Raw genomic sequence first — 21,187 nt, forward strand, 5'->3', positions numbered from 1 at the left:
GCCTGGATAAGATGCTTTGTCAGAGAGACAGTGCAGACTCAATGGGCCAAATGGCCTCTTCTGCCTGTCGAGATTCTATGAAATCCTGTGCTATAGGGGGGTCAGTGTGGGGCTTACCTTTAACAACATCAGAAGATCTCCACACTCAGAAAAATCACTTTCCTTCTATCATTCTGAAGGCGCTGCAAAACATTGTGAGGGGAAGTGGAGTTAAAACTGCTACATATAGAAATGTTACATCAAATAGTAATGTACCTGTTGTCTGCAGTGAATCATTAAAACCTGAAGATTGTCAGGGACTTCCTGTTGGCAACTCAAAAGATAAAAGCCTCTCGATGAACGGATGATGGTGAAATGTCTTCCACTCCCACCCATCGAGCCTGTACCAACAACAATCCCACCCAGGCCTTATTCCCTCATATTTACCCTGTAATCCCCCTGCCACTAGGCGGCAATTTAGCACGGCCAGTCAACCTAACCTGCTTTGGACTGTGGGTGGAAACTGGAGCACCCGGAGGAAACCCACACAGACACAGGGAGAATGTGCAAACTCCACACAGACAGTGACCCGAGGCTGAATTGAACCTGGGTCCCTGTGAGACAGCAGTGCTAACCACTATGCCACCGTGCCGCCCTAGATTTCAATTCTTCAACTCCAAAATATTATTGGTCTCAACCTAACTCCCGCCATCCGAAGAATCGGTGGGGAACACATTCCCGCAGCCATTTCATGTTTGAATAAGTGTTGGGCAGCTGCAAGCAGGACATCTGCCCCTCACTCCAGAGGAAGTCTTGCCTTTTGATTTGATTTGATTTATTATTGTCACATATATGAGTACACAGTGAAATGTGCTGTTTCTTGCGCGCTATACAGACAAAGCATACATAAAGAAGGAAAGGAAAGGGTGCAGAATGTAGTGTACAGTCATAGCTAGGGTGTAGAGAAAGATCAACTTAATACATGGTAGGTCCATTCAAAAGTTTGATGGCAGCAGGGAAGAAACGTTCTTGAGTCGTTTGTACGTGACCTCAGACTTTTGTATCTTTTTTCCAATGGAAGGAGGTGGAAGAGAGTATATCCAGGGTGCGTGGGGTGCTTGATTATGATGGCTGCTTTTCCGAGGCAGCAGGAAGTGTAGACTGAGTCAATGGATGGGAGGCTGGTTTGCGTGATGAACTGGGATTCGTCAGAGAATTGCCAGTCAATTTGATGGGATGTTTACAGGAGCGAGAGAAATGAGAAGGCAGTGATTGTAGAGGAGGATGTGGGGGGGATCTCAGTGAGTAACAGGCAATGGTAGAAGGTGCTTGACATGCTGGCAAACCTCACTTGTCCATGCTAAAGCTCTCAAGGTTGCAAAATCTCTCAAACATTCAAGGTTTGAGGGGGTCTCAGAATGAGTGGGAGGAGCTAATGTCTCCATTTTGAGTTGAGTGAAAGGATACCCTCTTAATTGTTGATCCCGTCCATGGAGAGCAAGGGACAGCTGCTTGCAATGCCCAATAAAGCAGCATTACTCCATTGCCAAAGGGTCATATTCCAGTGAGACACCATTAATGTGTGGAACTGCTGCTCATCCTGTGCGATTTGCCATCTGCTACTGCCAGAGGATGAGATGAAGGGAGCGAGGGAGATACATGCCTCCAAGGGTATTGGCTGCTGGATAACAGCCAACTCTCGATTCCAAACCTCCATCCTCCCAGGAGAATGCTCACGCCTGACAAGGGCTCATGTGATGCCTTTCTCTGCTGCCAAGGCAATTGTCCCTCTGTGGAGTCTCGAGGGTAATGGACGCAAGCGGAAGAGGAAGGGTTCTCGCATATGATTGCACTTTTATTGGGATGATGTCAGCACATCTAACAACCACAGATTGGAGGAATCTTCACTGGTTGTGGCAGCCCTAGCTTGTCTTCAGCACAGGAACGGTCCTGATCCACCCTGGCTAGTTTGGCAGCCTCTTCCTCGAATGGGGTGAGAATTCTGTAATATTTTGTCTGGATGGGGAGCACTCCTGATAATACAACATTAACACTGCGATGGTTGTCCCTGTTAGGAACTTTATATTGTTAACACAATAAATATCTCACCATTTGCATGGTATTCAACAGAATGGTTGATGATGTCATAGGAACATAGGAAAATAGGAATTAGGAACAGAAGTCGGCAAATTCAATCCTTTGAGCCTGCTCCGCCATTCAATTGGATCATGGCTGATCCCTCCCTGGTCTCAAATCCACCTCCTTAAATCATCTCCCTCCTTCCTCTTCCATCTTTGTGAAACAGCCCTTGCTTGATTCTATTCCAGCTTATTCAAAAGTAGACAATGCATCTCTGGGAGTGGGTGCTCTTTGTTCCTCTGTACTGACATTTCACAGTTCCCCAAAGACCTGCCTTTCACTCGTCCATGTCATCTGCATGTTGTTGCTTGGCATCATCTGCGGGCATGGAGCTAGCTTTTCTATGTAGCTGATGATACACATTTCTGCTTGACCCACCTCAATCTCTCAACAGCCTCTCTGCTGTCAGACTGTTCGGGCGGCACAGTGGCACAGTGGTTAGCACTGCTACCTCACAGCGCCAGGGACCTGGGTTCAATTCCGGCCTTGGGTGTCTGTCTGTGCGGAGTCTGCATGTTCTCCCAGTGTCTGCATGGGTTTCCTCCGGGTGCTCCGATTTCTCCCACACTCTAAAGATGTGTGGTTTAGGTTGATTGGCCGTGCTAAATTGTCCTTTAGTGTCAGGGCGATTAGAGGGTTAATAGAGGGATAGGGCCTGGGTGGGATTGTTGTCGGTGCAAACTTGAAAAGCTGAATTGCCTCTTTCTGCACTGTAGGGCTTCTATGATTCTATGAAGGCATTCTGATTTGGATAGATTACAACATCTTCCACTTCAAAATGGGGGAAGACCAAAGAAATTATCACCGGGCCCTACCATAAGCTCTGCTCCGAGTTTAAATTGGATAGTCCTGGAAAATGAGTGTGGAGTTATGACACGCAGTTGACCTGCTCCCATTGATTGCAAGCAACATGTCAACATTGTAATGTCTGTCCATTGGGATTGTCTCTGCAACCAGCCAGCTCCAACCACACTGTTCATTGACTGACCACATCAGTAGAGTGCCAATGTCATGAATGACAAGCACTGCTTAAAGCCAGCTTGTTTCTCTTAAAGCAGAGTTTGCTATGGTTGGAGCAGGTGCTGGTGGTAGTGATTTGAGTGAAGCTGACCTGGGAAACAGTTTTAGCCGGGACTTTCTCGCGTCGGCTGATTTGCGTATGCGTTCACGCCTCGCTTGCATCTCCCAGTGCCAGATTCCCGGTGGTGCCTGCTCCACGTCGGAAATCGGTGGGGAGACACAAAGAGCATTTACATGGTCATTGTAATAGAATTTAAATACGATTGGTGGGCCCAGGACTGAAGTCTCCGGGCCCTCTAACATCTCCCACCTTGCCAGAGTATTTCACTCCAACGGAGATTACAGGAGCTCCCCAATAGCGGCCCGGCTCCACTGGAGTGAAGTGGGGGGCACTCGGGCCCCCCCAGAAGGTCAGGCGGAGGGCGTGCCTTTTGGGCATTGGCACCCTGGCAGTGCCAGCCTGGGCCCCTGGCACTGCCCAAGGGGCAAAGTGCCAAGGGGGTGGGGCATATAGGGGTGTGGCCTAGGGGTGATCAATGTGGGTAGGGGGTCCCAGTGCCACTCTGCATAGGGATTGGTGGGGGAAGCAGGGAGGCCAGCGATTGGCGTGGGCTGGGGAGGGGGTGGTGCGGGGGGGCGGGAGTGTCAGTTGTGGGGGCAGTCAAACTGCTGGGGCGGACGGCACTGCAAGTGGGGGGGTCAGGATTTTGGGGGGGGGTGTTACTGTCGTGGGGGAAATCGGTGGGTCAGGAGTGGGGGTTCGGGCTGCGCCCAAGAATGGTCAGGGAGCCAGCGATTGGGCCGTGGGTGCGCGGAGAGCTGGTGTTGCGGGGTGGCAGGGTTGGCCAGCGATCGAGCTGGACAGCAATCAGGAGGCCATCAGTGCGGGGCCACTGAGCACGTGCCGATCTCAGCACTGACTGATCGGCGCATGCGAAGTAACCCGCTTAGCGCACTGATTTCAGCCTCTCCAGCAAGGATAGGCCCCACCCCTGAAATGTAATGATATTCATGCTGGTGGTCTCTGGAGTGCACAGAGTCTGGGAGATTCTTCTCTGAACTCCCACTGAAAAAAACCAGTGTGACTTACTCCAGTTTTCACGCGAATTCGACACTTGGAATTTTTCAAGGAGAATTCCGCCCATGGTCTTAAGACAGTGGGAGCAGATAGCCACTGAGGACAATGCCAGGAGTCAAGCTCTGAGGATTTGGATGTAGTTTGACAAGAAATCCAATGACCTCACATGAGTGGTCACGGCCAAATGCCGTACCATCTGCTCCAGTAACCTCAGCCACTGCTCAGATCACCACACCTCCATCACATACCTACCAAAAATCTCTATTAATCAGACCTCATACCTAACATCCAAATGCTTCACTTTGCCCTTACTTACTTAGCACTACAGCAAGCCTCACATCTGCATCTTGAGCAAACTATTAGCCATTTAACCACAACACCCAAATAGATTGCAAATCAGTGAGGAGTGCAGATAGCACACACGTTGTTCCTCACTGGGGCTCAGGTAGGAGACTTGCTCATGAACATCCTGGGTGAATGTAGACTCCTGCTGAGAGCACTTCTCTCCCTCCATCTTCTTCCAGTAACTTGTCCTACTCTGCATGCCCTCTGTTTATTCTCCAGTTCATGCAATATTCCAAGGGGAATGGCCACCCAAGTCTCTGAGCATTTGATTGATGCTAAAACCCTGAAGCCAGCACAAACTCCTTCTGTACCTTTCACAATACTCCCTGTAGACTATTGCACATTTAAACAACTATAGGCATCACTAAACACTTGTAAAATTGTAGCAACAAGCAGAAGAAATTCATCAGCAACTAGCCTAGAAGTAGTTAATGATTCTTTTTAATAGCATTGGTGTGGTTTCCATCCCACTGTTCAACATGTTCAGCTCTGCGAGGCTCGGAGAGTTCACTGGCTGGAGCAAAATGGCAGCACTAGCTTGAAATCAGAGTTGAGATCATGATCTGATGAACTGGCACGACGACAATAACCTCTCCCTCAATGTCAACAAAATGAAGCAGATTGTCATCGACTTCAGGAAGTGTTGTGGAGAACATGCCCCTGTCTACATCAATGGAGATAAAGTAGAAATGGTCGAAAGCTTCAAGTTTATAGGTGTCCAGATCACCAACAACCTGCCCTAGTCCACCCCTGCCGACACTATAGTTGAGAAAGCCCACCAACGCCCCTACTTTCCCAGAAGACTTACCCACAGATCCCTGAAGGCAGCAGAGTAGGTGAATAAAGGCATATAGGACACTTGCTTTTATCAGTCATGGCACAGAGTATAAGTAAGAAGTTTAACAACACCAGGTTTAAGTCCAACAGGTTTATTTGGTATCAAAAGCCACTAGCTTTCGGAGCCTTAAGCTCCTTCCTTGGAGCCGGCAGTTTGCGGTGTTGATGGTAGTCATGATGCCGGCTCGAAGGAAGGAGCTTAAGGCTCCGAAAGCTTGTGGCTTTTGCTACCAAATAAACCTGTTGGACTTTAACCTGGTGTTGTTAAACTTCTTACTGTGTTTACCCCAGTCCAACACCGGCATCTCCACATCACAGAGTATAAGAGCAGGGAGGTTATGTTGGAGTTGTACAGAACTTTGGTGAGGCCACAGCTGGAGTGCTGTGTGCAGTTCTGGTCACCTCACTATAGGAAGGACGTGATTGCACTAGAGGGGGTACAGAGGAGATTCACCAAGATGGAGCATTTGAGCTCTAAGGAGAGACTGGATAGGCTTGGGTTGTTTTCATTAGAGCAGAGAAAAAGTTTTTTTTAAAGTAAAGTTTATTTATTATTAGTCACAAGTAAGGCTAACATTAACACTGCAATGAGGTTATTGTGAAATTCTCCTAGTCGTCACACTCTGGCACCCATTCGGGTCAATGCACCTAACCAGCACGTCTTTCAGACTGTGGGAGGAAACCGGAGCACCTGGAGGAAACCCACGCAGACACGGGGAGAACGTGCAAACTCCGCACAGACAGTGACCTAAGCTGGGAATCGAACCCGGGTCCCTGGCGCTGTGAGGCAACAGTGCTAATCACTGTGCCACCATTCTGCCCTGAGGGGGATGTGATTGAGGCGTATAAGATTATGAGGGGTTTTGAGAGGGCATAGTTTTAGGGTGAGGGGCAGAAGATTCAGAGAGGATTTGAGAAAACAAAATCACTCAGAGGGTGATGGGAATCTGGAATGCACCGCCTGGGGAGGTCATGGAGGCTGGAAACCTTACAACCTTTAACAAGTATTTGGATGAGCATTTCATAACATTCAAGGATATGAGACAACTGGTGCAGACTCGATGGGCTGAAGGGCCTTTTCTATGCTGTTGCACACGGCACATGAAGAGTTAATGCTTGTTCTGAGGACGTGTCTGAACCTAATAAAAATATCCCGTGGAATTCCCTGGTCGCTGTATTAAAGCCAATCCCCTAAGCTTCAAAACATGAATGACAAAAATATTTCCCATTTCTGTATCCCGATTGTGACATCCCCAATAAATGATCTATTAAACTGGCTAATGTTACAAGTAGCGTACAATGTCCTTGTACGTGAATCATGACTGCTAATGTGCCTTTGCTCCAACTGCGATATGTAGGCAACTATGTTTCTGTAAATGCCACCATTAAGTCACTCTGAAAGCACACTTTACAAAAGCCCCAAAGGCTTCTCACAAAGGCATTCTTCGCAAATCTGCCTGGGTAGAATGATTTACAGGGTTAACAGCACCGCGGCTTATGTCTCCAGTACTGTCTGTGGAAAATGAGGAGGAGATATGTTTGTATGATGCAACTCTCCTACCATGCCTGGTGCCTCTGCATCACAACCCCACATAATGTAAGGCCAAGAGTTGATCCAGATTTGACTCCAGCATTTCTCTGTAAACTAAAAAAAATTCTCTGTAAATAGTACTCCAGTGTGTATGCATGTTGGAGCCAGAAGTGAAGGAAATAGCCTGATACCTGTTAATTAACTAACTTATGAAAGAATCTTTAACTAAGAAACTTGATATATAGCAGCTCTGTGTTTGCAAAAAAAAAACCATGTTAAAGAAATTCCAGTTAGGCAAAAAAAAATAGATTGTTTAATACATTTTGCCTGAGTAAATACTCACTTCCACCGCTTCCAGATTTTATGAATGACTCTTTGAAAGTTTTTTTTTGTGAATGAGAGGCCATGGCAGAGGATCAGAACTATGAATGGAACAGAGTTCCTGGTTTCTGATTGGTCTTGGAGCTAGGGGGGTGGTGGTGGGAGTGGAGCCTGTCATTTCCAGGTAATATAACACCTCGATTCTCACCTCTCATAGGCTGGAGTCTTTGTTAATGTCATGTCATTGACTGAGTCAGGTCATTCAGACAAGAAATCTGAGCCCGTGAAAGAGGAAATGAACCAATCGCCGAATCCCTTGGGTAAACAACTGACTGGAGCAAGAAAAACAAGTCTTTTGCAACCATCACTGAAGTCGATCTACACAGACTTATTAAAGGGGGGCGGGGGGGTGGGGGGGAGTGGGGAAAGGGAAAAAAAAATCTTTACATGTGCAGCGCTCCGATTCCGGGGATTTATGTTGCATCAGCCAAAACAGTTCCATAAATCAGGTGAGATCATAATTTTTGGGATGAAGTTTGATTTCTTGTGGCAGCAGTTTGTTCAGCCCCCCCCCCCCCCGCCCCCTACTCCCCCACTCCCTGACGTTCGGTGCTTATCACGCTATGATCTGCTTTGTGCTTTATTAGTCTGATCCCAGCAAACATAGCTTAAATGACATGGGACGAGCTTAAAGCTGCACTCTCCCAGAAACACACACCGAAGACTGAAATCCACGGTCACCTCACTTATTGAAAAAATAATAATATTGCACCTTTAACTATATGTTTCTGTGTATATTTTTTAAAACCATTTAAGACATCTTTTCACCTTACTGAAAAGAACAATGCTTTCAAAACAAATGTTCATATTTGCAAATGCATTGTGAGCAGAATACACCCCTCCCCATTGCAAAAAAAAACATCCGACTCGCTGTAAATTTTAATCATAGCTTAATTATTTCCTAAATGTTGATTTCACGAATGAAAGCTATTCGAATTGTTTCAGTAAATTGACTTTTAGTTTTTTCGTTGTCGCAAAGCCATTCAGAGTTGGGTCCCCAATACAGTTTTTTTTTCTAAAAGTGAAGAGGTTATGTATGTATGGCACTTTTAAAGAAAATATACCACAAGCTCATTCACACTTTGAGCGCAAATTGATTAGTGTGTCTTTAGACTTTTAGGCATTAAAGGGACTTTCACAGTAACTTCATTGCAGTGTTAATGTAAGCCTACTTGTGACACGAATAAATAAACTTAAATGGAAAATACAGCTTGCAGATTGTATTTACATGTAACTTTTTTTTATATTATCCAGCTGTGATCTGATTGGAGAATTTTGTGTTTCAAGATTGTGTTCCTAGACAGTAAAACAATAAAACTGTTTAATTAGGAAAGGTTTTGCTTGTTTTTTTTTGTTCACTATTTTGGGAGCCGAAGGTAATTTTTAATCCTTACCCTTTTTAGGATTAGGTCACTAAAACCTGGCAGCAGCTTTTGTTCAATCAGGGCGCACTGTCTCTCTCTTTCTCCAACACTTTGGATATCTCAATGTGCAGATGCTGGGACATCTGAAGGACCTTTCTTTCAGTTCAAACTTGAATATAATAGTAACCAGTTAGAAGGCAGAAAGAACAAAGATGAAGAAATATTAAGGTTCAAATGTTTCGTTGGAGGACAGCCAAAGCTGTAAAGAAAATATCAGGTCTTAGTCATGATTGTTTTCAGTTTTTCTGTTTAGAATGAGAAAGATGGAGTTGTAACTCCAAGTGTTGGAAAAATGCACTGTCTTGTAAAACAGACTAATTCGAACAGAAGGGATCTTAAACAGCCCTCTCGATGTTGCTAATGATGGTTGCATGAAGTGTGTTCATTGCTTCTTTACCCATTTGAAGGACTTGCCTCCTTCAATAAGTTTAAACTTTATTTATTAGTCACAAGTAAGGCTTACATTAACACTGCAATGAAGTTACTGTGAAATTCCCCTAATTGCCACAGTCTGGCGCCTGTTGGGTCAATGCACCTAACCAGCATGTCTTTCACAATGTGGGAGGAAACCGGAGCACCCGGAGGAAACCCACGCAGACACGGGGAGAATGTGCAAACTCCACACAGAAAGTGACCCAGGCCGGGAATTGAACCCAGATCCCTGGCGCTGTGAAGCAGCAGTGCTAACCACTGTGCTACCGTGCTGCCCCATGGTAGAAGGTGGTTGGGCGCCAGTTGCTGCATGATGGTTATTTTGGATTGACTAGGCTACCTCATTTAGCAGTTAGGATCAGACTGTTTAAAACCTATGGGCAAAGTGGGAAGTTGTTGCAGTTTTTTTAGCTCGCCAACTTTTGTTGCTGCAATTTTCTTTCCTCACTCACGTTGGGAATCAGTCTGCCTTTGAGGGTCCCGTTTAAGTGGTAACTATTCCCTTGTTGTTCTCCACAGTGCCTGTCAACATGTTATTTGAATAAGCATCCTTCTGCACTGCAGGGATTCTATAAAATCAAATTACTGTGGAATCTGAAACAAAAACATGCTGTCTGACAGCATCTGTGGAGAGAGAATAGAGCTAACGTTTCAAGTCTGGATAACCCTCCATCAGAGTCTCATTAGATATTATTAGCATTGCTGCCTCACAGTGCTGGGAGCCCGGGTTCGATTCCCAGCTTGGGTCACTGTTTGCACATTCTCCCCGTGTCTTTGTGGGTTTCCATTGGGTGCTCTGGTTTCCTCCCACAGTCTAAAGATGTGCGGGTTAGGTTGATTGGCTATGTTAAATTGCCCCTTAGTATCAGGGGACTAGCTAGGGTAAATGCATTACGGGGATAGGGCCTGGGTGGGATTGGGTCAGTGCAGACTCAATGTGCCGAATGGCCTCCTTCTGCACTGTAGGATTCTATGATTCTTTGAATACTTTGGGTAACAGCACCTCCCTCCCCCGCCCATCTTTGTCTGAACTCTACGCCTACATTCTTTCAGCAGGGTGTGATGGACAGTCATTAGGAGTGGCAACCTGGCTAATTTTCCTCAATGATTTGAATAGTGATTTTAAAAAAAATATGTGTTTTGATGGTAGATATCTCCATTATAAATCCCCACCCTGCTCTTCAGCGATGTTGACCACCCAGCAATCCCAGCTGATTGCCTTGTTTATAAACAGGAATTGTACTTTCTGCAAAATGCTAATTGTTGACAAAAATCCTACTCGTATCTCGTGTCTCCCAGATGTCACGAGAGGAGTTGGTCCTTGACAGCTTGCTGAAACATTACAGCCCTATTGTATACAATACTTGTGAAAAGAAAGGAAAGTGCATTGATGTCACTAAACCTCGGTATAATGTTGACCATATCACTGTGTATAGATGTAAGAAGATTGACCATGTTTTAAATGGATTGGGATGTGAAGGTGCTCTGTTAATGCAAGTTGTTATATATTAGCAGGAATATTCCATCCTTTTTAAATCTCCTTTCCTGAAACTGCAGATCTGTTTAGGGATGGTTAGACAAGTGCCAGAAACCTTCTGTAATCTTTCAGAAGTGACCATTCTTCAATGCTAACTGGGGTGGCACAGTGGTTAGCACTGCTGCCTCACAGCGCCAGGGACCCGGGTTCGATTCCTGGCTTGGGTCACTGTGCACGTTCTCCCCATGTCTATGTGGGTTTCTCCCAGCTGCTCCGGTTTCTTCCCACATTCTGAAAGGCGTGCTGGTTAGGTGCATTGGTCGTGCTGAATTCTCTCAGTGTATCCAAACAGGCACTGGAGTGTGGCGACTCGGGGATTTTCACAGTAACTTCATTGCAGTGTTGATGTAAGCTGACTTGTGACACTAATAAATAAACTTTTAAAACCATGACTATTTAAAGGCCAGTGGACTGCGCAGAGCATTACAGCTGAGGCTGGTCTCATTGTCAGCTGATATCAACATGACTGTACTTGCAGAAAGGAAAATCAAATAAATAGCAAGAACTCTTTTTCCTTGTCTGGTCTGTGGGCACTGAGGCCAGTTTAACCTTTCCATTGGCTGAGATCTTCTACTCACTGTTGACAATAATTGCCTTGGGGTCTTTTTAATCTATGATGTGGAGATACTCTTTTTAATCTAGACAGGTGTGGCGCAGCGGTTAGCACTGCTGCCTCACAGCACCAAGAATCCAGGTTCAATTCTGGCCTTGGGTAACTCTGTGTAGAGTTCTCCCCGTGTCTGCGTGAGCTTCCTCTGGGTGCTCTGGTTTCCTCCCACAGTCCAAAAACATGCTGGTTATGTTGATTGTTCATGCTCAATTGCACCTTAGTGTCAGGGAGATTGGCAGAGTAAGCACATGGGGTTATGGGAATGGGGCCTGGGTGGGATTGTTGCTGGCACAGGTTTGATGGACCGAATGAGCTGTAGGGATTCTATGATAACCTTTACTGAATTTACCCATGGAGATTTTTTTAAAATTGGTCATTGCTAGTAAACTTAAATCTGATTAAGGCAAAAAGGTCCAAAGATGTGTGGGTTAGGTTGTTTGGCCGTGTTAAATTGACCCGAGTGTCAGGGGATTCACAGGGTAAATGTGTGGGGTGTGGCAATAGGGTCTGGGTGGGATTGTGGTCGTGCAGACTCGATGGGCCGAATGACCTCCTTCTGCACAGTTGGGATTCTATGATTCTAAAATACTCCAGGTGCTGGAATCTGAAACACAAACATAGAAAATGCTGGAAAATCTCAGCAGGTCTGACAGCATCTGTGGGGAGAGAATAGAGCCAGCGTTTCGAGTCTGGATGACCCTTTGTCAGAGGCAAATTTAAATCTGTTTGGCTTTCATTAAACTCAATCTAGTTGTAAATGTAAAATATAAGATCTCATCAACATAATTAATCCCTAAATTCCTTTCAAATTATGTGTGTGGAAGATTAGTGACTGAAGATGGCTCAATATTTCTCCTTTCCAGCCTTTAGAACCACATTAGAACATGCTTTTGGCAGTTTATGTATATTTCTCATATAAAACAGTGCCCTTTTTCGTACCGATTATTCGGTAAAGTTTAATATTCATCGTTTTACTGTGGTGTTCAGGGAGAGACCTGTCCCCATCTGATCCAATTCATTCACCTTAAATCACCTTAAATCAGAGAAAGGTTCCGGGCACTGTGCTGGACCCTCACTGATGTGAAGTCACGTCCTTATTTGACTTTTCTTAGCTTATTACTTAAAGTTGTTTTTCAGATATTCTGGTAAAGCCGATAGGAAACTGTATCCGTGTTGTAGAAGCTTCTGGAATATCACACAGATGTGAGATTGTATTGATTGCGTAAAAAGGAGGAAAATGGCAAATACGCGCTGAATACAAAGAGGATAAATCTGTGATGGAGAGATTTTTTTTTCCATAGGTGTGAAAGGTCTAAGTGCGCATTCGTGAAAAATTCACGAGCTTTACATAATGTGAAGCATTCTTGCTATTCATTGAGCTCCATTAAGTAGCTGCCAACTTATTTTTTTCTGTTGAAAAAATGTTATTTATTTTATAGGTGCCGCATCTTTAAAATTCAGTTTCTTCCAGTTTAAAAGTTTTTATTCAAGTTTACATAATAAATATACAAGAGTTTCACTGCTGCAAAAGTACAAGGGGCAAAGTGACAACAAAAACCCGGCATAAGTACAATACTACAAATACCTTTTGAGAGGACCAATTTGAAAAGCCTGTTCAGAAAAAAACCCACTAGATATTGTTGGATGGCACAGTGGTTAGCACTGCTGCCTCACAGCTCCAGGGATCCGGGTTCATTCGATTCCCGGCTCGGGTCACTGTCTGTGTGGAGTTTGCACGTTCTCTCTGTGTCTGCGTGGGTTTCCTCCGGGTCCTCCGGTTTCCTCCCACAGTCCAAAAACGTGCAGGTTAGATGGATTGGCCACACTAAATTCTCCCTCAGTGTACCCGAACAGGCGCTGGAGTGTGGTGACTAGGGGATTTTCACAGTAACTTCATTGCAGTGTTAATGTAAACCTACTTGTGACTAATAAATTAAACTTTAACTGCTTGCAATTGTTTTATTTTGAATTAAGTTATCCAAATAAACCTTTTTTTGATCAGAAAATTTAAACAAACATATTTTATTAAATTCTCACTTTTCATTGCCAGTCATTATATTGTGTTCAACCTTATGAGGGAAGGGAATTTAGAGAAGAGCGTTATGATGTATGTCACTGCCCCAGTGATTATCACTATTTACCAAAGTTAACTAACCAAAAACGAGCAGCAACCCAGCCTGGCAATTCAACCTTTGTATCCAGTCTGTGCACTGCCTGCTGCCTGGGAAGGTATTCTGTAATTCCCTGCCTTGCACTGACAGACTTTTTTTTCCTGCAAGATCATTGACTTGTATTCACAGAAAGCTGAACAGATTTGTGGTTCATGATCGCAACACACTGTGTGTATAACAGTGTAAAATAAAATCCCAGTAACCTGTATACAATAAATCATTGTGGAACAATGGTTCTAGCTTTTTTTTAAAAAAAAAGGGATGGTTACATAAAAGATTCCAAGGTGGCGCCGGAGCGAACTGACATCTTGCAAGCTGTGCCCAGCAAAGCTTCTAATTCTATCTTTTACTCACGTTCTATGCTTCCAAAACTTCATTCTAACTCATTTATGACTGTAACACTACATTCTGCACTCTCTCGTTTCCTTCTCTATGAACGGTATGCTTTGTCTGTATAGCGCGCAAGAAAAGATACTTCTCACTGTATGTTAATACATGTGACAATAATAAATCAAATCAAATAAAATATCCAAACTTAATAACTGTCTGATGATTGCAGGAGTTGCTAACTTCTCCCTCAGTGTACCCGAACAGGCGCCGGAGTGTGGCGACTAGGGGATTTTCACAGTAACTTCAATGTAGTGTAAGCCTACGTGTAACACTAATAAATAAACTTTAACAATTTTAACAGAGCAACATAACACACTAGAATCCTACTGCCTGCATACCAATAACATCAACTCGGGATTGAACAACATCATTTGTATCACTGTGTTGGCAGCAAAGTTATTTTCAGTTTCTTCCTATGGAGGACATGTTATGTTTCAAAGTGGAATTAAACAGTGAAATGGTATTGAACATGTTAACTACCCACTTTAATTAGTCTTCAATCTCATAAGTGTGCCACATCGGCACAGAATGTAAATTAAGGATCAAAAGATAGTGTTTCTGATGTGGGAGGAGATTAAGAGATACATTTCAGAACCTAGCTTCTGAATATACTTTTCAGTGTTCAGATCTAACATTTGCATACTTGAGACACTAAAAGGATTAACCACTGAAAGCCACATGAGCATTCTTTCGCAAAAAGAGAGGTTTTTGCTTCAGTCGGCTCATAAAGTGAATATGCTTCAGCTATAATAAAGGTGCTGTTGTATTTTATGTTGGAAAGAGCGGATTTTGTGTTTTATTGCTTTGCAAGTGTCACGTATTCCCTACGAATGCAATGATGTGCAGACCCTTTACGAACTTCTTCTGTAGTATTTATTTCATCTATCCATACATGACTTTTGCCTAGGCTATGACAACAATAACTTTCATTTATATAATGCAACGCAAATCTGATATTATGCACTGAAGCCCTATTTGCTGGTCGGTTCATTCATACCTTTATTTATTGTCAAATCCGATATTAGAACAAAGAAAATTACAGCACAGGCCCTCCAAGCCTGCACTGACCATGCTGCCCAACTGAACTAAAACCCTCTAATCTCATCCCATTCATGTCTTTAAATTGATATTGTCACACATTTTATACTCCAATGGACAATGAAGAGCTGATGAAAATATTTGATAGCAGTTAGATCATCTTCAGACTAGTTCTTTAAATGCTGTGGTGCAGCCCTCACAATTGTGGTCATTTCACCTGGCGACCATATGAATTTACAGACATGTAGAAATACTTTGTGTATGTAGAGTTTGACTGATAAAATGATTCATCAAAGTTGAAATAAACAATGTGTTTTGAAGGATACCCTCTGGACTAGAGGACAATGAACTATTTCACTCCTTAAATGTCTATAAAATTCCAAAGAAATGACGCTAAAGAGGTTCTGTAGATCCTATAAAAAGAATGCAATTATCTATTTTTTTGCACTATCTTGCTGCTTTATTCCTAGCAAATAATCTTCCACTTAACTGATAGCAAGCAACAAAAATATTGCAATTTGTCCCCAATGGTTTGTAACATTTGCGTTTGATAAGGTCCCCCATGGTCGGCTTATGATGAAAGTAAGGAGGTGTGGGATAGAGGGAAAGTTGGCCGATTGGATAGGTAACTGGCTGTCTGATCCAAGACAGAGGGTGGTGGTGGATGGAAAATTTTCGGACTGGAGGCAGGTTGCTAGCGGAGTGCCACAGGGATCAGTGCTTAGTCCTCTGCTCTTTGTGATTTTTATTAATGACTTAGAGGAGGGGGCTGAAGGGTGGATCAGTAAATTTGCTGATGACACCAAGATTGGTGGAGTAGTGGATGAGATGGCGGGCTGTTATAGACTGCAAAGAGACATAGATAGGATGCAAAGCTGGGCTGAAAAACGGCAGATGGAGTTTAACCTTGATAAATGTGAGGTGATTCATTTTGGTAGGACAAATTTAAATGTGGATTACAGTGTCAAAGGTAGGGTTCTGAAGACTGTGGAGGAACAGAGAGATCTTGGGGTTCATATCCACAGATCTCTGAAGGTTGCCACTCAAGTGGATAGAGCTGTGAAGAAGGTCTATAGTGTGTTAGCTTTTATGAACAGGGAGTTGGAGTTTAAGAGCCGTGGGGTTATGCTGCAACTGTACAGGACCTTGGTGAGACCACATTTGGAATATTGTGTGCAATTCTGGTCACCTCACTATAAGAAGGATGTGGAAGTGCTGGAAAGAGTGCAAAGGAGATTTACCAGGATGCTGCCTGGTTTGGAGGGTAGGTCTTATGAGGAAAGGTTGAGGGAGCTCGGGCTGTTCTCTCTGGAGCGGAGGAGGTTGAGGGGAGATTTAATAGAGGTTTATAAAATGATGAAGGGGATAGATAGAGTGAACATTCAAAGACTATTTCCTCGGGTGGATGGAGCTATTACAAGGGGGCATAACTATAGGGTTCATGGTGGGAGATATAGGAAGGATGTCCGAGGTAGGTTCTTTACTCAGTGGTTGGGGTGTGGAATGGACTGCCTGCAGTGATAGTGGAGTCAGACACTTTAGGAACATTTAAGCGGTTAATGGATAGGCTCATGGAGCACGCCAGGATGATAGGGAGTGGGATAGCTTGATCCTGGTTTCAGATAAAGCTTGGCACAACATCATGGGCCGAAGGGCCTGTTCTGGGCTGTATTGTTCTATGTTCTATGTTCTAGATGAGACTTTAACTCAAATCCCATTCATTTCCAGACTAAAATTGGATCCATCATGTCTTGCGGCATATTCCGGCTGAGTCCTGTCCCATACACCACGCCCGGAAAGTATCCCAAATTGCAACTCTCTGGGGATCTCAGGAGATTGCTTTAGCTTTCCATAACGTACAGAATAATGGATACCTGGAAGAGTAATTACTGTTAGCAGTCTTGCTGAGGGCTTTGGCTGACACCACAGAGTGAAGCTCACTTTGCCTAACTATTGTCATGTGAACTCATTACTGAGATTACAGTTTAGGAACCTCTCTCTCGGTAATATACTTTTGATAAATGCATGACGAGAGAGTTGGGGCTAGTTTCTATTATTTCTGTTCTGCTGGTCATGGTGTCAAAGGTGAACATTGATCCACAAATACTCTTTTTGCAATATATTCACCCCAAAACTAATAACTACAAAGAATTATCAGGTATACTAGGCTTTATTCTGTTACTGGAAATAACATACTGCCGTATAAAATGCACTTTAAAGTCTCTGTTAAAAGAGACTTATTAAATCGAATCCGATGGCATTAAATAGATACCTTGAGTAGACTTGAAATAATATGTTCAGATCTGTTATGACAGGCAGTCAGGAGTTCAAGATAATAAAGGGAAACATTAATGCAATTAAGAACTGTTCTTTACATCAAAGCTGCTAACATTAAATTCCAGAAAGAGTGACGAAGGCCCAGACACTGGACTATTTCTTTTAAATTTCTGTTTATTAAGTTTTAACAGCAATAAATAGCTACACTACAGCAATGATTTAATGCACTCACATTTGGAAGTGAAAGAGAAATAACTGGGAAAGGATAAGATAATAAGATGAAGAAGAATCACAGAATCCCTCCAGTGCGGAAGGAGACCATTCGGCCCATCGAGCCTGCACCGACAACAATCCCACGCAGGCTTTATTGTCAAAACCCCACGTATTTAACCTGCGAATCCCCTTAAGGGGCAATTTAGCATGGCCAATCCACACTAACCCGCACATCTTTGGAGAAGAATAAAAAAGGAAAAGGGGGGGGGGAAATTTTTTAAAACCACCCCCACCCAAAAAAAAAGAAAATCACAGGGTAGGGACACTGCTGCATTAATACAAGGAATCGTTGGATAATAGGTTGAAGGTATGAGTGGTGTTCTGAGAACTATATCAAATGGCTAAACAAATCTCAAGATCTTGTGTGCGCCCTTTTTTAAATAAATCACTTGAGAACTTTTATTTAAATGCTAGCATAACAGCTAGATTGAAGAAACCATCAGCAAGGGAAGCCATTAAATAATAAAAACTGATTACTAAGTTATAGGATTCCCATTACTGTGGAAGCTCCAGGGGATTTGAGAAGCAGCCTGGGACATTTTGTTATGTTAGAGTTGCTATCTAAATGTATCGACCATAATAAATGAGGCCCCTCCTCCCATTAATGGAAGCTGATAAATAATTAAGTGTCCTGAGATTTTGGTCATACACCAACGGTAAAACGTAGATAAGTACAATACAAATTGCAGCAACTGAACTTAATCTTTCTTGGGTTGAAGTTGATTGCTACCAGACAGGAGGTGTTAGTGGGATGCGTGATGAGATAATCTCACAGAAGGTTTTATCATGCAGATTGTTGGGAGGACAGATAACTGAGGCACAGACAATCGAGGTATCACTGCATCGTTCTCAGTTTGTTTGTGATGTGTACAATGCGAATTAACATATGTCACAGAAACCCATTCTCCTGAGTGAAACTCCCCTGAGTTGCAAATCTTGTACCCGTTAAATAAAAACTAACTGATTGGAAGGGGCCATATTGTCCCAAGGCAGGACAAATATTATGCCATGCGTGGCTGAAACATTGTTGGATCTGGAGGTTTTGTTTCTTGCATCCTGTAACGGCCTCACCCTTCCCTATCATCTCTGTGATCTCCTCCAGCCCCACAACTAACTCGGGTATCTTCACTCATCTAATGCCAGTCTCTTGAGGATCCCCAGTTGTAATTGCTGGTTGCCAAAGCCCTCAACTCTGGAATTCCCTCTTTACGCCTCTCGTTCCCTATCTCATTTACCTCCTTTAAAATCTCTTTAATCCTACATCTTTGAGCTTTTGGTTTTCTGAACCTAATACCTCAAGTTTAAGTTTATTTATTAGTGTCACAAGTAGGCTTACATTAACACTTCAATGAAGTCATTGTGAAAATCCCCCAGTCGCCACACTCTGGCACCTGTTTAGGTACACTGAGGGAGAATTTAGCATGGCCAGTGCGCCTAACAGGCACGTCTTTCAGAATGTGGGAGGAAACCGGAGCACCCGGAGGAAACCCACGCAGACACGGGTAGAACATGCCGACTCCGCACAGACAGTGACCCAAGCCGGGAATCAAATCTGGGTCCCTGGCGATGTGAGGCAGCAGTGCTAACCACTGTGCCATTGTCTCCTTATGTAACTCAGTGTCTAATTTAGTTTTATAATATCTATGTGAGGTTCCTTAGGATGTTTGATTAAATATACTACATAAAATTTAAGCGACGGTTGTAATATCTATCAGTTTCCCACTGATAGAGTTTACTCTTGTTTATATGAATTAGGAGCGGGGATTGGCCATTCAGCCCCTTGAGCCTGCTCCACCATTCAATAAGATCATGGCTGACTGATTGTAACCTTACATTCCTGCCTACCCCCGATAACCTTTCACCTCTTATCAAGAATCTATCTAGCTCTGCCTTCAATATGTTCAAAGATTTTGCTTCCACTGCCTCTTGCAGAGACTCAGTAAGAAGTCTCACAACACCAGGTTAAAGTTCAACAGGTTTATTTGGTAGCAAACGGTAGCAAAAGTGGCGTTTGCTACCAAATAAACCTGTTGGACTTTAACCTGGTATTGTCAGACTTCTTACTGTGTTTACCCCAGTCCAACGCCGGAATCCCGACATCATGACTACCATCTTGCAGAGACTCACAGCTCTCCGAGAGAAGAAATCTCTCCTCTTCTGTCTTAAATGAGTGACCCCTAATGGGTTCCATCGCAGTTAGCTGCCAGAAAACATAGCAACGTGGAAAAAGCCCACTTGACATTTCTGATTCCTTGTTTATTTTGAATTTAATGATTGTGTGTCACAGGTGTCATGACTTCTTCCCCTGTATATAATCCAAATTGCAGCATTACCAACTCAAGGTACGCACTGCCTCATGTGGCTTCCCTGACGCACTCGCTCACAATGCAATTATGCATTCCATTTACCATCTCTGACTCTGAACCACTTGGATATTTCAATATATGTTTGGTTGATTGAACTCTCCCATTGAAATAACTTCCAGCCTTCACAGCTTGTTTAGCTTTTCACAGAGTGAAAATATCAGAGGTAATTTTCAATTTACCACCAGAGCATAAAACCAGTCCTGTGGGCCAGGGATTTGTTATAGCAACCATGTGATTCTCTGGCAGTGTCTATTATTGGTGCCTGGTCTGTAATGCTGGGGCTATGCTCAACTGGCAAGTTGAAAATGACTCCATCATGCCTGGATGGTCGACAGCAAGCACTGTACTTTCTGGCTGATTATTTGGCATTTGGATCATCAAATTGGAGTGTGAACTTGTAGAACCATAGAATCACACAGCGCAGCAGAGGCCATTCAGCCCATCGCATCCACACCGACACATTAGAAACACCTGAGCTCCCACCTAATCCCATCTGTCAGCACTTGGCCCATAGCCCTGAATGTTGTGACATGCCAAGTGCTCATCCAGGTACTTTTTAAAGGATATGAGGCAACCCGCCTTCACAGGTAGCGCATTCCAGACCCTCACCACCCTCTGGGTAACGTTTTTCCTCAAATCCCCCCCCCTAAACCTCCTGCCCTCACTTCGAACCTATGTCCCCTGGTGACTGACCCTTCATGTGGAGATGCCGGCGTTGGACTGGGTAAACACAGTAAGAAGTCTCACAACACCAGGTTAAAATCCAACAGGTTTATTTGGTAGCATAAGCCACAAGCTTTCGGAGCGCTGCCCCTTCATCAGGTGAGTGGGAGTTCGGTCACGGGTATTCGGCCTCTGATCTTCGGGTAAGCGTTCTCCAAGGCGGCCTTCATGACACACGACAACTCAGTCGCTGAGCAGAGACTGGTAGCCAAGTTCCACACACATGAGGACAGCCTCAACCGGGATCTTGGGTTCATGTCACACTATCTGTAACCCCCACGACTTGCCTGGGCTTGCAAAATCTCTCTAACTGTCCTGTCTGGAGACAATACACATCTCTTTAACCTGTGCTTAACCCTCTCTCCACTCACATTGTCTGTACCTTTAAGACTTGATTACCTGTAAAGACTCGCATTCCAACCATTATTTTGTAAATTGAGTTTGTATCTTTATATGCCCTGTTTGTGAACAGAACTCCCACTTACCTGATGAAGGAGCAGCGCTCCGAAAGCTAGTGGCTTGTGCTACCAAATAAACCTGTTGGACTTTAACCTGATGTTGTGAGACTTCTTACTGGACTGACCCTTCAACAAAGGGGAACAGCTGCTCCTTATTCACTCGCCCCCTCAGTCTTTT

The 21,187-nt window shown here is 43.9% G+C and overlaps 1 protein-coding gene across 1 annotated transcript in view; it reads left to right on the forward strand.

Moving 5' to 3' along the window:
* The first annotated feature begins 7,619 nt into the window (after positions 1–7,619).
* The window catches only part of etv4 (ETS variant transcription factor 4), a 131,907-nt gene continuing 118,339 nt past the window's right edge, over positions 7,620–21,187 (forward strand). The window contains exon 1 of the mRNA XM_078223976.1: positions 7,620–7,759. The gene's annotated coding sequence lies outside the window, so the exon portion shown is untranslated. The remainder of the gene's footprint in view (positions 7,760–21,187) is intronic.

The sequence above is a fragment of the Mustelus asterias genome, chromosome 11, assembly GCF_964213995.1.
Source record: "Mustelus asterias chromosome 11, sMusAst1.hap1.1, whole genome shotgun sequence".
In the NCBI taxonomy this organism is placed as follows: domain Eukaryota; kingdom Metazoa; phylum Chordata; class Chondrichthyes; order Carcharhiniformes; family Triakidae; genus Mustelus; species Mustelus asterias.